The sequence below is a fragment of the Podarcis raffonei genome, chromosome 2 (genome assembly GCF_027172205.1).
Source record: "Podarcis raffonei isolate rPodRaf1 chromosome 2, rPodRaf1.pri, whole genome shotgun sequence".
NCBI lineage: Eukaryota > Metazoa > Chordata > Lepidosauria > Squamata > Lacertidae > Podarcis > Podarcis raffonei.
Genome location: NC_070603.1, coordinates 37,008,026 through 37,025,532, shown reverse-complemented (window position 1 = coordinate 37,025,532; position 17,507 = coordinate 37,008,026). Strand labels below are relative to the sequence as shown.

Sequence of the window (17,507 nt, the reverse complement as noted above, 5' to 3'; positions counted from 1 at the left end):
GCTAATTATTCCCTGAGAATCCACTGTGAGTATAATGAGCCGGGTTGGCCATTGCTACCTGTGTTGGCTGGAAGGGGTCTCACACAGCATTTCCACTATACTCTCTCTTCCGTTTTACTCCTTCCTGGTTTCAGTTCTCCACCAGTCAGTCTCTACTACAGTAGCTTAAACATTTGATTTACATCAGTGAAGAGCCCTTGTTTTTTCCTCTGTGTGTGTGTGTTGGCAACATGTCTTGATGCATTTGCCATCGCTTTGGTGAAGCCTATTCTCTCATTAGATGCTTTCCCATTAGATGTGCTCTGTCTCTGCTCTGGGAGACGATCCTGGGGCTTTAAGTTCTCAGTAGGGTCGCAAGGACTCATTGTTTCTCCGGCTCTGGAATCCAAGCTGTGCCACATTGCTCCAGGTTGCTAGGTGACCACCTCCATGCTGGCATTCTTCAAAGCTGAATAGGACCCTTTTCAATTCCCAAGAAGTTTTTGAAGTTTCTCTCTCCAGAGGCCCTTTCTCCCTTGCACTTCTCTGTTGTGGAAAGGGGATTACCTTCCAACTCCTTCATATCAGCAGGAGGTGATGGAAAATTCTCCCTTGACAACAAAGTCAGCTGCAAATCCAAGAAAACTCAAGGGCATAGAGACATGGACAAAGATCAACTGTCTGCATGACCGGAGCTGATTGCACCCCTGTCTTGCTTTTTTCCTACAAGACCATAGAACTGGTTTGGGATTAATCATTGTAGTCTCACTGGAAGAAAAATCCTGATCTCTTAGGATCCAGAAAACAGAAGGTTAAGATGCTGAATTTCCTTTAAGTTCAGGCTGGAGGGTGGATCCATTCTCTTTAGATAGTAGCCTATAGATATTGACACTATTTTTTATTTTATTTTTACAAAGCAGCTGATTGGTTTAACAGTGTTGTTAAAAATATAGTGCAAAGATACTATCAAATTTTTTTTTCCTGATTTATGAAAGGCCAGAGTAGATGCGATGCTTGTGATAAGAGGGAGAAAAGCAAGGAAAGAAAATAAAAGTGAAGAAAATGAAGTACTTTTTGATTGCTGGCTTGTCCAGTTGTACTGGAAATCTACTTGTACAGGTATGCATTCCTATGCACACTCCATTGCTCTTGGCGTCTGTTGCTACGTAGTTTGCTCTTATCCGAAAGTACTACCATGTACTTGTTTCTTGAGTGATATTTCTTAATCAGTGTTATAAGAAGTTAAAGTTGCATTTCTCACCTGGCAGTAAGCCTCAATGAACTCAATGGAACTTTCTTCTGAACACAGCTGCGTAGGATTGCAGTGTAAGGTAAGAATCACAAGACAAACTTTTCAGGAGATGGCAGAGTCAGTTAATATCTCAATATAAAAATAGTGCAGAGTTTTTAATAAACAGACCTATGTTTACACTTACACCTTATTAAATGCAATACTCAGAAAAAGTCCTACTGAGCTTACTTCTTAGCATTGCAGCCTGAATGCTTTTGCTTATACAAGAACGTGATCAGAATGTATGTAAATATAAAAATACCTAGGTTAGCCAGCACAGGAATGGGCGTCTTGACCAGGAGAGGGCAGGGAAACGTTCTTTTTGCATTTGCAGAGCTTTGCAAAGGGTTTCATCTTTGAATCATTCCTCTAAAACATCTCCTTTCCAAAGGCAGGATACTGGCTAGTTCTGACTTTTCACCTATTCCACTATGACCCTTACAATGAGCAAGTCATTAGTGAAATGCACATCATCAATATGGCAGGAAGTTTGTTTGTCAAAGGTTATATATTCCACAAAACCTACCATCCGGAGAATGCATACACTGCATGCCCTCAGACACACACGTGAGGTGAACCATAGTGATAGAGGAAAGAGTTTTCCCCATTCAAGTGGGGGGGACTAACCTTTCTTCCACCTCTCTGGTGCGGACGCCAATGTATGGGCTGAAGGTGTCCCAAGAACATGTGCAAGAATGTCCATGTTCTCCCTGCATAATTGTAATGCTGCTTTGGCCCATCAGGTGGCAGCATCTCTTTAGGTTGCCATATGATTTATTGACAGCAAAGCCCAAAGTAATGCGTTCTGTGTGAGGCTGCCCTTAGGGACCAGTCTGAAAGCCGCAGCAGCTCCAAAAGGCAGGGGCTAAGGTACTGAGCCAGGCATTCTATCATGTAGCTGTTATACCACTCTTAAACCTGGCCAGGTTTAAGGTTTTAGTTTTGCACTGCAAAACCCTAAACTAGTGACCAGCTTACTCAAAGGAGGGCCTTTGTCAGTCTGCCCAATCACTAAGATCATTGGATGAATCCCTCCTGGCTATGCTGTGTCCTATAAATGCTTTTTTAGAGGTGACAAGAGGAAAGGCCTTATTAGTGGTGGCACCCGCTCTGTAGAATCACCTCCCCTCTGATTTGCAGCAATTGCCTACACCGTTGCAATTTTGGCGTGTGCTGCAAACCCCGTCTGTTCTCTGAGGTCCTTGTTGGCCACCAATACCAGCTAGTTTCTTTTTAACTTAACTTTCTGTTTGCTTAGCAGCTACATTTTATTCTCAATTGTACTTTTGTTGTACTTCTTGGTTTTGTACACTTCTGGATGTTGTTTATGAAAAGCAATATAGAAATGTGTTCATAGATTATTAGTTTTAATGCACTCTTTTCACAAAATAGCATTGCAATATGTGATGTTGCAAAAGTGCCACAATCTGAGATATGGTGTACCATCTTTCGTACAGCTGTCAGTCACCGTGTAAGTGTGGGAGTGTGTGTGTGATCCAATCTGACTTGTGCTGCAATGGAAAGCAGAATACCCAAGCGCTGTTCATATGCAAATCTTTTCTCCAGAGTGCATTAGGGAATCAGGGGGGAATCAGACCAGGAGGAGGAAGCCCTGTGCCACTTAGCCAATGCTCTGGTCTTCTGCTCCTTGACCCAGAAAGGTTGGTGATCCCTAATTTAGCACATCCAGTCTGCTTTCAATATCATTACAATAACAAAGCAAGACAAAAGGGGATGGTTTGTGCTCTCTCTCATTGTGTCCGTTGCTGTTTCCTCCATGCCACATAATAAAAGAAGAGGAAACTACTGTGGCCATTTGAAAGCGCATATGAAAGTCAGTGCCTGAGGTAAAAAAAGGTAAAGGGGACCCCTGCCCATTAGGTCCAGTTGTGACCAACTCTGGGGTTGCAGCGCTCATCTCGCTTTATTGGCCGAGGGAGCCGGCGTACAGCTTCTGGGTCATGTGGCCAGCATGACTAAGCTGCTTCTGGCAAACCAGAGCAGCACACAGAAACGCTGTTTACCTTCCTGTCGGAGCGGTACCTATTTATCTACTTGCACTCTGACGTGCTTTCGAACTGCTAGGTGGGCAGGAGCAGGGACCGAGCAACGGGAGCTCACCCCATCACGGGGATTCGAACCGCCGACCTTCTGATTGGCAAGTCCTAGGCTCTGTGGTTTAACCCACAGCGCCACCCGTGCCCCTTAGTGCCTGAGGTAGATTGACTCAAAGATGGCCTCTCTGAGGGGTGGAGAGATTCTTCCATCACCAAGGAACTGTTAGGAATTGTCCCTCTGTCATTGCGCTGGAATGCACTTGAAGCTACTTGAGTTCCCCAACTGTCTTTGACTCCAGCCTTCCAGCAGCTCCTATGAAAGGAAGTGATTGCTGAAAGACTCCTGTCTCAAACCCTAGAGAGATGCTGCCAGTGGCTGAGTTTGGCTTAGTTTTAGGGCATCTTTCCATGTTCCTGAATTCTGCTTTGAATCGCACCTCAGGATTGCTTCCTCCTTCCCAAAAGCTCACCCCACGTCTGCTCTTTCCTGGTCCTCCTCCCAAATCCATGGGCATCTAAAGTTTGACATGTACCACAGTAGATATATGCACATTTGCTTTTCTTCCTAAGCATATCGTGCTCACCGTGGAAGGATTTTGTGAAGTCTCCTGAGACGTATGCCATCTACTCTGCCCATATGCTGCAGATTCCCAGACTGCCATATGCTGTATGTTCTTTGGCAGGGTTGATGGATGACAGACTTTGTAGACCATCTCGAGGATCTTTATGGGGAGATGTATACTTCTCATGCTTGGATTTTCTGCTCTGGGTGCAAACGAAGATCCAGCCTTTGATGAAAAGCTATACTGTTAACAGCCTCAGTAAAGCTGTGGATGTGGCAACTGGTTAACACGGGTGTGGGTGTGCACCTTCCTCTCTAATAAAAATATGCTTGAAAGCCAGGTCAGTGGGCTTGGATGAGCATTGCAATTATCAGGGCTAAGTGAGCCACCCGTAAAGAAGGCTGATCGCCGAAGAATTGATGCTTTTGAATTATGGTGCTGGAGGAGACTCTTGAGAATCCCATGGACTGCAAGAAGATCAAACCTATCCATTCTTAAGGAAAACAGCCCTGAGTGCTCACTGGAAGGACAGATCCTGAAGCTGAGACTCCAATACTTTGGCTACCTCATGAGAAGAGAAGACTCCCTGGAAAAGACCCTGATGTTGGGAAAGATGGAGGGTACAAGGAGAAGGGGACGACAGAGGATGAGATGGCTGGACAGTGTTCTCGGAGCTACCAGCATGAGTTTGACTGGAGGCAGTGGAAGACAGGAGTGCCTGGCGTGCTCTGGTCCATGGGGTCACGAAGAGTCGGACACGACTAAACGACTAAACAACAACAACAAAGTGAGCCACAGGCAACAGAGAGAGAAGTTGGTTGCCAACGACCCAGAAACACTCCAGAGGCAGGAAGACGATTGCTCAGGCAAAGCCTACATAGGAAGTCTCTTATAGTCTCTCCTATAAGGCCCCAATGGTTAATTTAGGTGGGTAGGGCAATTCAGTGCCTGAGAAGACTCCCCTTCCCCAGAACAGGACAGACGTCAGCACACAGCATTGTGGGGCAAAGGCAATGACCCATGGGCCTCAAAGGGCATACTGGGGCTGTTTCCAGGATTGATTTTTCAGACATAAACTGAAAGGAGAAGTATCAGGTGGGGAACCATCCTGTGGGATATCCAGCCTCATATAACAAACATGCTTAACTGTAATGAATCATCACCACCATCATCATAATTTAATTATGTATACCCTGCCCATCTGGCTGGGTTTCCCCAGCCACTCTGGGCAGCTTCCAGCAAAATATAAAAACATAATAAAATGCATGAAGGGGTTAAGACCATAGAGTAAGCAGTCCTGCCAGGCTCAGCTAGGTCACTCCCCATCATCTTGGAAGGAAGGGTTACCAAACTCTCTTGTTCTTCTTCTTTCACCATTTGAACCTTACCGGTTAGGAGGACAAAGCTGCATGCTCCAAGCTTAGACCGTGGGGCTTAAGCAAGCAATCTTTGTGTTCCTAGACAAATAATTTAGAAACATTTGCCATTTTGGGAGCTTAAGTTATACTGCCTATCTTTTCTTGCTGCCGTGTGGAAAAGCACATGAATCTGACTTTGGAAGAGTTTGTAAGTAAACCATTTTTAACTTACAAAATGTTTGGTCTCTTTCTATGGTCTAAAAGTGGGGAGCTATGGAAGAAACTTAGAAAGGGATATTGTAAAGGTCCAGCAGTCTAGATTTCCACACTTTGTTTTGCTGCATTTTTGTGATTTTAAATCTTTGTTGGAGTTCTCTCTCACCAAAGAGTATTTTCTTCAAACCTCCATCTAAGCATCCAGGGAGTTCTTCTTTTATTTTACCTAGTGGTTTTTTTCCTATTACCCAAAATACAAAAACCAACACATCACACCTAGCCACCAAAAGCTTCTGGGCCCCCCAAGGCACTGTGGGGGAGCAAAGATGGTCATCACTGCAGCTGCCTGACCTGGAACTCCTTTTTTGGAGCTGAATCCTTAAAAGGAAAAACAAAAAGCTGTGCCAGAGCCTGTGCCTGCCTCCCGAAAACATGTCCCCCACCCCTGTCAGCTTAGCAGGGATGAGTATAATGATTACACCCCCTGCCAGAGTACGGTGTGTGTTTTTTATTTCCTTTCAAGGGCTCAATGCTGGGCTGGGCAGCTATGGCAGTCTCTCTCGACCATTTGTTCCTGCAGCTGCCCACTCTCAGCACTGGGTAGCTGGGGTGCCCGTTCTGGGGGTGGTGGCCCACGCTCGCTTGGCAAAGGTGCTAGGGTGGTGCTTTGGCAAAGGGCTCTGAGGTGCTGGACTTGGCCCCAGGATGTGCTGCAAGTGGCAGCTTATAAGGGGGCAGCTGCAAACTCAGCTGAGGGTATTGACTTATTTATACAGTGGTACCTCAGGTTAAGTACTTAATTCGTTCCGGAGGTCCGTACTTAACCTGAAACTGTTCTTAACCTGAAGCACCACTTTAGCTAATGGGGCCTCCTGCTGCCGCCGCACCGCCGGAGCATGATTTCTGTTCTCATCCTGAAGCAAAGTTCTTAACCTGAAGCACTATTTCTGGGTTAGCAGAGTCTTTAACTTGAAGCGTATGTAACCTGAAGCATATGTAACCTGAGGTACCACTGTATATAAAAGTTGTTGCCTGCTTTTCATTAGGAAATAACCCAGAAGCAGGATATGGTACCCATAAAACACAGTATATAAAAAAGCACGTTCTAGCAGTAAACATTGAAACAGGACGACAGGAGAGAGCACTTACCCCCTTCAAATAACAAAGGACAGTGACACAGATTCCGTCAAAAGGCTGGGTGTACAAGTAGGTCGTCCGGTGAGGCTTAAACCTTATAAGACTCCATTGTGGCCTCAATATTGTCAGGGATGTCAGGCATCCAGATAAAAACCCCATCAAGTCCGCTTCATTGCTTTTTTTAACAAATATTTTATACTATTTAATGCAAACCTCAGGACATTGTTTTCAGATGAAGCTGCACATAGATCCTACTAATTTAATAAAGTATCAGCAACGTGTGCAGAAGGCTACTTGCAAACATGCAGCAGATCCACTTCTTGCACTTAAAGCACTTCCAATGCACACTTAAAGCACGAGAGTTTCCCGCTCAAAGAATCATGGGATCTGTAGTTTTCCCTCTCACAGAGCTACAGTTCCCAGGAGAACCCTTCAAACTACAAGGGAGGGGGAGAGGAAAGCCACGTGCTTTAAATGTGTGGTGGGTGTGCTATAAACGTATACCATGGATCTTTCTTGCTAGACTATTGAAGTCGGTCTCTTAAGGATCAGCTTCAGGCACACATTGTACGAGACCTTAACTCCTTAACCAGAGCAGCTTGTCATCCACAGCCAAGCGATATTGAATTTTCGTTTGTTTGTTTTTTTGCTTTTTCAATCCCTGGGCTGATTCCAAAAATATATTTATATATTTATTTAAAGGATGCTCCCTGTTGGCTGTCTTGATCTCGCCTTCCTCCGAGACTGTAATCGACAAATTCACTCTTAAGAGCCAGGGCTTCTGAATTTTACCTTTGCGTGTGCCTCATTGACATACATCATCTTAGCCTAGAAGTATAAACGAAGAGGAGGCTCGTCTGATCATCCGTTGTACCCAAGGGTTAGTTACTTCCTGAGGCCATGTCCAAAGCCAAGGGTGGAGAGTTGATAGCCATGAAATGCTGGAAACCACTGCACTCCTCTTTTTTAAAAAAACACCAAACCAGCCTCCTAGGACCAATTTCAGGATGTTTGATCAAGTCAGCACAGCAGGCGTGTGGTTAAATCCCTCCCCCCCCCCGGCTTCTAGCGGAACAAATTTAATTACCTGCCTCCATCATCTCATTACTGCCTCTTGCCTTCATGTTTCCTGAATCTACATGGCGCAATGTCATCTCACTTGGACAATCTAATTTCAAGCAGAAACATGGCTGCATGGAAGGACACGGTCAGCGTGCTCCACTATATTGGCAAGTGCTGGAGGGTTCTCCTGCCAGGACTACATTACTAGAGATGGAGAAGAAATGTGTCCTGCTCTAAAAATGTCCATAAATGTGTCTGGAGGCTTTTTACAGTTAGAGAGGGAAACTTAGGGTCCTCCAGATGTTGGTGAACTGCAGCTCTCACCATCCCTGACCATGCTGTCTAAGGCAGTGACCAGTACAGAGTGCAGGAGAGGGAATAGCAATAACAATAATAATATCCTCCCATTCTCAGGGCCCACTGTGATGATGTAAGCTTCTCCAGAGACTTGAGATGGTAGGTGTCAAGACTTCAGGGAATCCTATCGCTCCCACAGTGGGATGTCAAGAAGGAGAAAAACAAGAAGAGTTCTTACCAAGTAGTTTATTCAATATTCACAGAGAGAGACAAAGGGATGCGGTCTCTCTTAGATAATGGCATTGCTCCACATAAAGTTCCACCCTCTCAGGCCCTGGATCCTCAGGATTTTTGCACTGGGTCACCCCAAATTCACCATCAGATCACACAGCATGTCCATGGCCATAGCCTGCACCAAAAAACCACATATCCACTGTTTCGCGGGGCCGCAATGATGCAAAAATGTGGTTACAAAGCACAGATCCACATGGATCCTCAGGATATTAGCACTGTGTCACCCCAAATTCACCATCAGTTTTCTCACCTCCCCCCCCAAACCCCAGGACGATGAGCCCAGCCACCTTTTATTCACAGTCGCATAAGCACTACACTACAGAATGGCCATAAAGCTGTACGTTCAAGTGCTGAAATACACACCCAATATGTAGCAATGGAGATTTATGTTACTGCTTTATGAATGAACACTGTTTTATCAATGGACTCTGTATTTTTGGAATTACCTAAGAGCCCCCAATAGGGAGCTCTAGAATCTGACAGCTAACCAATGGGGTACTACCAAACAGTGACCCCTATTGCTGAAAGCAGGTAACCAGCAGGAAACACTTCAGCTCAGCCTTTGCACTGTTGACTGAACACCCCCTGCTGTGCAGATAATGGAGAAAGCTCATAAATTGTATCCCTTCTTACGTCCTGGCCAACTCTATTACGCTGGTGTAAACCCTGGTGCACCAGGAACCCAGAATAACAGCAAATAACATCTGCTCATACGTCAGTGACTGATAAGACTTGTCAACCTGATATTCCAAAGTCTTCCTAGATTATAAAGCTCCAAATTCCAGGCCAAAAGAGAGCAGGTCTGGGAAGAGCGAGCCATACAATGGGCACCACCAGTGAAAAGGCCCTGCTCCGTGTAGCTCCTGCCTTGTCATTTGATTGGGTGCCCACTTGCCCTCCTTCTTGACATGGAATGCTCTCTATTGGAGTCTCCAGGTCCAATATAAAGACCATAAGAAGGGAGAGCAGGGACCTTGACGTTCCCAACAGCTAAGCAAGCAAGCAAGCAAGCACACAGGTCACCTTTGTCACAGGTGTGTCATGCCTATGTCCTGGCCAAGCCTGCACCCAATCTTGTTTCTGTACACTCTTGTTTGTTCTCAGTAACCAAAATCATATTATCAACATATACAAGGAGAAAAGTTGTTTTCCTTCATTTGCAAGGAATCGTACAAAACAAAGTGGCACTAATAAAGAAAAGTTCCAGGGTGGCAACAGAAAGCAAACTAAAAATGCTGTTGCAGTTCATCAGAACTATCCAGCAATATCAAGTTATAGGAAAACTGGTGCTATTAACAGTAACCCTAGTTGGTTAATTGCTTTGGCAACTTCCATGCACATGACGTCTGATGCTAATTCCCTCCCCAAAGAGTTAAATGAGATTCAGGTGAGGGTCATACACCTTGTCAATCCCAGCAGGTATATAACAGGAAGACCCGGCCGATGTGGCCTGATTATGGTAGAGTTTTGAGCAGTTCTCCTGCCACTGCTTGTTTTGCTGGGGAAGCATAAAAGTCTGAAGACATGGGGGCAACACCAGGATCCCAAAGCTTAAACGGCCTGGGAAGGTGGGAGGTCATGTGTCCTTCCCGAAATTTGACCACTGGGAGCATTTCAAGCCCTATAAATCAGTGTGACAGTTTTAGTCCTCTGGTGACAAGGGGAAGAGAAGGAGGAACTAGAAAAGGGGCAGGGGCATTTGGTGGGGATAAAGGTAGGATTTCCATAGATGAGGGGAAATATGGGAGATAGGGAGGGAGTGTGCGTGTGAGAGAGGGGGGGTAATTTAAGGGTTCTGGTTACAGGGGGAAAGCTGGTCAGGAGGAGAAATTGGAAAGAGGGCAGATGGAAGTGGATGTGGTTAAAGGGGGCATTTGCAGAGCTATGGAGGAGCAAGAGGAGGCATTGGGAGATAAGAAGGAGAATTTGTCAGTGTACTCAAATGTCTCTCTTTTCCATTCCTCAGCTGATAAAGGATGCAGAGCCCTCAAATATTCCATAGTACCTTCACACAATGCATTTTCACTCCTGGTAGCATATATACATTCTAAATATTTGAGCTGTGGCCACATCCAAAGATTTGCAAACCCAAACTGCATGTAACGTGGAATATCTACGGAAGTGGTTTTAAATATCTGTGGAAGTGGTTTTAAAACTTTCTGACTTAAGCATAGAGGTCATAGAATCACAGAGTTGGAAGGGACCATGAGAGTTATCTAGTCCAACCCCCTGAAATGCAATGTGGAGCTCGAACCCACTATTCTGAGATTAATTCTCATGCTCATCTGAGGGAATCCTTTCTACATCAAAAGGAACTTGATATATTCTAATCTAGGCCCATGCAAGCAGGTTGTGGGCCATGCCTGATGGGCCTAACTCTCTTCTTATAAACATGGTGTGGTGGGTATACTTGTTGCTGCTGTGCTGTAATATTAATTATTATTAATAGCAGTAATAGTCATGCTGCATCATGCACCCCAATACACGAGCAGTGAGAGACTCGAGCAGTTCCAGTACTTACCCAGGGTTTGGTTTCCTTGAAATTAAGAGACTGTGGTGTCTTTAGGTTATATAGTTTTCTGTACACATATATACAACCCGAGTTAAAGATGAAGGGGATCGCAGCATTAACACTAGGTTTCCTGGGGAGCCCCAAACTTTGGATCCAGTGCAGAGCAAGACAAGCCTGTGTCTCCAGCTTCCAGCATCAGCCCAAACTTACTCATGCACAGACCCATTGGCCTATTGTTCTCATCCTAGGATGATGTGCCAGCCAGCCAGGTAAGCTGGGGGAAGGCCAGGCAACAGGGCAACCTCTTTGGATATGTAAATGGCTAGCTCAAGCTATTACCCAAACAAAGGAACTGGTTTGGCTGGTTTCCCCTTAAATAGATACAGGGTCACAGGTTTGGGAGGGATTCAGAATGACCCCTCAAACCTCAAACAGGAATCACAATGTGTTTTATTTCTTTGTGGAACCTGAACTGCCATTACTGATCTTGAAGATCCTTTTATGAGTTTACAAGGAAACGCAGGTATCCAGCTTGAAAATCCCTGTCTCTCTTAAGCTATCTGCCCAGTTAAACAGCTTTCTGCAGTGCACCTCCTATGCTAACAACAACAACAACAACAACAACAACAACAACAACAACAACAACAACAATTTTATTATTTGTACCCCACCCATCTGACTGGGTTGCCCCAGCCACTCTGGACAGCTTCCAACACACATAAAAACATAATAAAACATCAAATATTAAAAGCTTCCCTATACAGGGCTGCCTTCCGAAGTCTTCTAAAAGTTATATAGTTATTTATCGCCTTGACATCTGACGTGAGGGCGTTCCACAGGACAGGCGCCACTAGCAGGAAATGGACTGTTGTAGTCAGGATCATGGACAAGTCAATGCCTGGTTGAAGAACATTCTTGCCATATGCAAGAAATTGGATTAGATGCAGTGGGAGAAAGCAGCATTTGTTGAGTTTCTGTCCTTCATACAAAGTGTTCCTTCTGTATGGAAGAATGCTAATAGTGCTAAACTGGGACACTGTGCCACTGGCAGACAGTGGCATTCATGAAGGCCCAAAAATGGGATTTCAGTTAGGTTTGGAACCTGAACACGTCCTGTCACATGCAAGCACTTTCTTTTACATCCCAGTAGTGTTGGTAGTTCATACAACACCAGTGGATGGTCTGGATTCAGATCCTGCTCTGCTGTATTATTTTCGGTGCCTGCTAAAAACATTATGGTTTAGACAAGCCTACCCAGATGTTTGGAAAGCTGATTTGAATTTTCTTTAGTTTCAGTCTATTGTTGTAACTTTTTTATGTTTTAAATTAATGCTGTAAAAAATGTTAGTGATAATTTTTTTTAAAATAAATTTTATTAGTTTTCATCCAGTTATACATTTTATCCCGAATACAACAAATTATGACTGTTTTGGACTTCCTTCAGCGTCTCTGACAATCATCCATGTTTATACCTTTAATACACATTCCCTTCTTTCGTATTGCCGTTGCTCCTCCTTACTCCCATTATTTCTAATAAACAATACTTATTTATTTTTTACAGTGCCTCTTGAAATCCCACTAGCGTTGTATTTACACCACATATGTTTTTCAGATAATCCACAAATTTTCCCCAGTCCTCTATGAACTTTTGGTCTTTAGTATATCTAATTTTCCCAGTTAATTTATCCAATTCCGCATAGTCTATCAATTTTGATCTCCATTCTTCTATCGTCGGTATCTCCTCTTGTTTCCACTTCTGGGCCAACAGGATTCTGGCTGCCGTTACAGCATATTGGAAAAGCTTACAGTCCTTTCTTCTTATGTCCTTTCCTACAATACCTAAAAGAAAAGCTTCGGGTTTTTTCACAAAAGTATATCTTAACATTTTTTTCATCTCATTATATATCATTTCCCAAAAGCTTTTCACTTTCTTACATTCCCACCACTGATGAAAGAACGTCCCTTCTTTATCTTTGCATTTCCAACATTTGTTATCAACCTTATACATCTTTGCTAGTTTTACAGGTGTCATATACCATCTATAAAACATTTTCATCACATTCTCTTTCAGTGACGTACATGCCATAAATTTTATATTCTCTTTCCACAATTTTTCCCATTCCTCAAATTGAATATTGTACCCAAAATCCTTTGCCCACTGTATCATTACCGATTTAACCTCTTCATCTTTCATATACCATTCCAACAATATCTTATACATTTTTGACAGAGTTTTGTACTCGTTATTTATTATGTCTTTTTGGAAAATTGATTCTTTTTCCACATAACCTTTTTCCTTCAAATCTTTTTTAAATATTTCATTTACTTGGAAGTAATGCAGCCAATCATATATATACTCTTTAACTTGTTCATATGGCTTCAATTTCCATTTCCCTCCTTCATTGGTTACCAGTTCACCATATGTACCCCATTTTTCTCTCATATTAGTCTTCTTAACACTCATTACCTCTAGCGGGGACAACCAGTGTGGGACTTTTGGTTCCAATATATTTTTATATCTTTCCCAAACCTCTGTTAAAGAACCCCTGAAGATGTGGTTTCCAAATCCTTTGTGAACCCTCTTTTTATCACACCATAGGTACGCGTGCCACCCAAATCTGTTATCAAAGCCTTCAAGGTCTAGTAATTCATTGTTTTCTAACTTTATCCATTCTTTTAACCAGCATAAACATGCTGCCTCATAATACAGTCTCATATCTGGCAGGGCGAAGCCTCCTCTTTCTTTTACATCCGTCAATAACTTAAATTTTATTCTAGGCTTCTTCCCCTGCCAGATATACCTTGAGATCACTTTTTGCCATTCTTTGAAGATTCCTATACCCTTTAATATGGGTATGGTCTGAAATAAGAATAACAGGTTAGTGATAATTTTGTTGTTTTATCCTTTTTTTGGAAAACCACTGTCAGGGAACTGCCATCTGAGACTAAGGAGGTGAAAGGGCTCATGGAGGGTGAGAGAGACCATTCAGCGGAGGAGGGGACCAGCAGGGGGAGAAGTGGAGTTCCAAGGGAAAGTGAGTCGGAGGGAGGGCTCAGAGACACTTCAAGCGGGAGCAGCGGGGAGATTTCAGGACCTCCTGTAGGGACACCCACTCCTCGGCGGAAACTGTCACGCCGAGAGTCCAGAAGACGCGTTTCCGTTAAGGAGCTTTTATGCTGGAAGAAGTTCCGTAAACGCCCACTGTCCGATTCAACGAGCGATTGATGGAGTCATGTTTAAGGAGCTCCATCACAGACAGAGGTTTGGGGACTTAGCCAAACTCTGAGGGATTAGGATTTTACGCACAAGCAGCTCATCATCCCATCACAGCAATTGGACAGTCCCTGAAAGCAGCTTGTGCAGAGAGGCATCATGAGTAACCCAGCCGGAGCCGGAGGAGCAGCAGGAGCTGGAGAGGGTCCAAGCCTGGAAGAAAGGTACAGAGTGTTGGAACTCCAGCTAGCAATGCAAACGGCGAGGCTAGAAGAAAGGAGGGCGCAGGATGCAGAAAAGGCAAAAGGCGCTACACTAGCAAGAAAGATGCCAGGAATGGTGCAGAAGTTTGGGGGGGACCCCAGGAACTACCAAGCCTTTAGGACAGAGATGCAGTATGCTCTTGAACTGCAGTTTAATGACTTTCCCGACGAGGCATCGAGAGTGGCGTTTGTGATTGGCCATCTCGAAGGAGGGGCGAGAGATTGGGTCAGACCCCTGATGGCAGGGAATAGTGACATGCTGAAGGACGCGAGGAAGTTTTTTCGCGCCATGGATTTGATGTTTTCCAGCGAGATTGAACAGGGGCTGGTGCGCAGACAATTGATGGCGTGCAAACAGGGGAGCCGATCGGTTCGTGAGTACTGGACTGAGTTTACAATGTTGATACATAGATTGGGGTGGGACCTTTCGGCGGAACCCATTCAAATGCTCTTTGAAGAGGGGCTTTCTTCGGCGGTGAAAGATGAACTTTCCCGGGCGCCCAGGGCGGAGTCTATGGACCAGCTGACCAAATCAGCGCTGACCATTGGAGCACGCCAGGAGGCAAGAGCCTTGGAGAAGCGGGAGGGGAAAGGAGAGCGTTGGAGGGATTTCCGCATTCCAGAGATTCCAGAACCAAGTTTCCCGCCAGGAGAGCCGATGGAAGTTGGAACAGCGCGCGCGCGTGCAGTTTCAAATCCCAGTGAAGGGAGGAAGAAGGAGGGAAAGAGCGCCAAGAAATGTTATCTCTGCCAGCAGCCAGGTCACTTTGCCAGAGTCTGCCCGCAAAGAAAGGAATGGCAAGGGATGGCTGGAGCTGTTGGGGGGAAGGAGGAGGAAGTCCAGGAGCCAGTAAAAGCCAACGCCTGTCTGCCTCTGTCAGGGCACTGCAGACAGGCCAAGGAGCAGTAAAAGTGCCCACTCCAGAACCTCCAAGACCAGCCCTAGTAATAGAGGTGTTGCTAGAGCTGGCAAACGGATACCCACTAAAGACTAAGGCGCTCCTGGACTCAGGCAGCTCCTGTAATTTTATGAGCAAGGAGTTTGCAGCTGAACACCAGATACAGACACTCCCTTTAAGCAACCCCCTGCAGGTCACCACGATCGATGGGAGGGAGCTGCTGGGAGGAGAAGTCAGCCTACAAACCGTCCCAATGGTTATGAGGGTGGCCAGGCACACTGAGAGGATAGCGTTCAATGTAGCCACCCTGGGAGGGGCTCCAGTCATTTTGGGAATGAGCTGGCTAGCGTTGCATGACCCGCTAGTGGGCTGGCATCAGAGAGTGGTCTCCTTTGGATCAGCACATTGTCTGGAACACTGCAGAGAGGGAAAGGTGCCAGAAGGGGCAAAAGCCTCTCTAGCAGGGACGGAAGTGGCGGACAAAGGGAAGGTGCCCAAACAATACGCTGACCTGAGCAAGGTCTTCAGTGAAAGGGAAGCAGATAAATTACCACCGCACAGAGACTTTGACTGCCAAATTAATCTGGTCCCTGGAGCCCAGCTCCCCGTGGGCAAGCTGTACGCCATGTCAGACAGGGAAATGCAGGAGTTAAGGGAGTTTATTGATAAAAACCTGAAGAGGGGCTTCATCAGAGAGTCCAGAGCGGTGGGGGGGAGCCCAGTGTTTTTTGTGGACAAAAAAAACACGGATAAACCGAGATTGGTCGTGGACTACCGGGCCCTAAATGCCGTGTCAGAACCAGTGACTTTCCCCATGCCCAGGATTGATGACATTTTGACCAGGGTGAGGAAGGGAAAGATATTCACGAAACTGGACCTGAGAGGAGCATACAACCTGATACGAATAAAGAAGGGGGATGAATGGAAAACCACCATGTTCACCCCTTTGGGGGCGTTTGAATACCTCGTTATGCCATTCGGATTACAATCAGGCTCCGCCTGTTTTCAATCGCTCATGAACCACGTACTGGGACCTTTGCTCTACAAGAATTGCGTGGCCTTCCTCGATGACGTGCTGATATATTCAGAGAATGAGGAGCAGCATGTAAAGGATGTCAGGGAAGTGCTGAGCCAGCTGCAAGCAAACCAGTTGTGGGTGAAATTGGAGAAGTGTCAGTTCCACACCAAGGAGGTGGAATTCCTGGGGTACCGCTTATCAGACAAGGGATTAGCCATGGATCCAGGGAAGGTCCAGGCGGTGCTGGAATGGAAGACACCGAAAACGAAAAAAGATGTGCAAAGGTTCTTAGGGTTTGGGAACTTTTACCGTAAATTCATCAAGAACTTTGCCCACCTAACGGCTCCCATCACGGACTGTCTAAGCAGCAAGAAGAAATTCGTTTGGACGGCGGAGGCGGAGCATGCTTTTGAGGAATTGAAAAGGGCATTCGCTTCGGAAGAACAGCTCCTGCATGTGGATTTACAAAAACCCATGAGAGTGGAAACTGATGCCTCAGACCGGGCGGTGGGGGCGGTGCTGCTTCAGCCAGGGAGCAATAAGTCGGAATGGAGACCGTGTGCCTTCTTTTCGCGTAAGCTGAACAAATCCGAGAGGAACTACACGGTATATGACCGAGAACTACTCGCCATTCACGAAGCGTTCCGGAGATGGAGACACTTACTAATTGGCGCACAGCATAAGGTGCAAGTGTGTACGGACCACAAGAATTTGGAGTATTGGAGAACGGCACGGGTGCTCAACCAACGACAAGTGAGATGGGCCCAGGAGTTCTCCAAATTCCATTTTGAAATTTGCTATGTGCCAGGTCCAGAAAACATCAGAGCGGACGCTCTCTCTCGCAAACCTGAATATTTGGAGGGGGAGGGAGCGCCGGAAGAGAGACATATTATCCCAGAGGACCACTGGGTGTGTGGTGCGGCCTGGGTGGGGCAAAGAGAACTGGTAGAGGGAACGGTAAATGATGAGTACGCCCAGGACAAGCTCAGAGGTCTAAGGAGAGAGGGAGAAGACCCCGGGGGTTTTGAAGAAAGAAACGGGGCATTGTATTACAGAGGGGCGCTATATATACCCGAAGGGGAATTGAGGGGGAGAGTACTCAAACAGCTGCACGACAATCCCACAGCGGGGCATTTTGGGCAACACAAGACCATGTGGTTGGTGACCAGGGAGTTTTGGTGGCCCAAGGTGAGGGAGGATGTACGGGAGTATGTGAGAAGGTGTGACCAATGCCAGAGAGCCAAAGGAGAAAGGCGGGCACCAGCGGGGTTATTAGAACCGTTACCCACACCAGAACGACCGTGGGAGGCGGTGTCGATAGATTTTATGACTGATCTGCCCAAATCC

General features: G+C 45.7%; 1 long non-coding RNA gene across 1 annotated transcript; it reads left to right on the top strand.

The window, feature by feature from the left end:
- Positions 1–198: 198 nt before the first annotated feature.
- LOC128407537 (uncharacterized) lies at positions 199–6,157 on the top strand. Its single transcript, XR_008328826.1, has 3 exons — positions 199–3,117; positions 3,488–4,281; positions 4,689–6,157. It is a non-coding gene; the product is annotated as an uncharacterized LOC128407537 (long non-coding RNA).
- Positions 6,158–17,507: the final 11,350 nt, after the last annotated feature.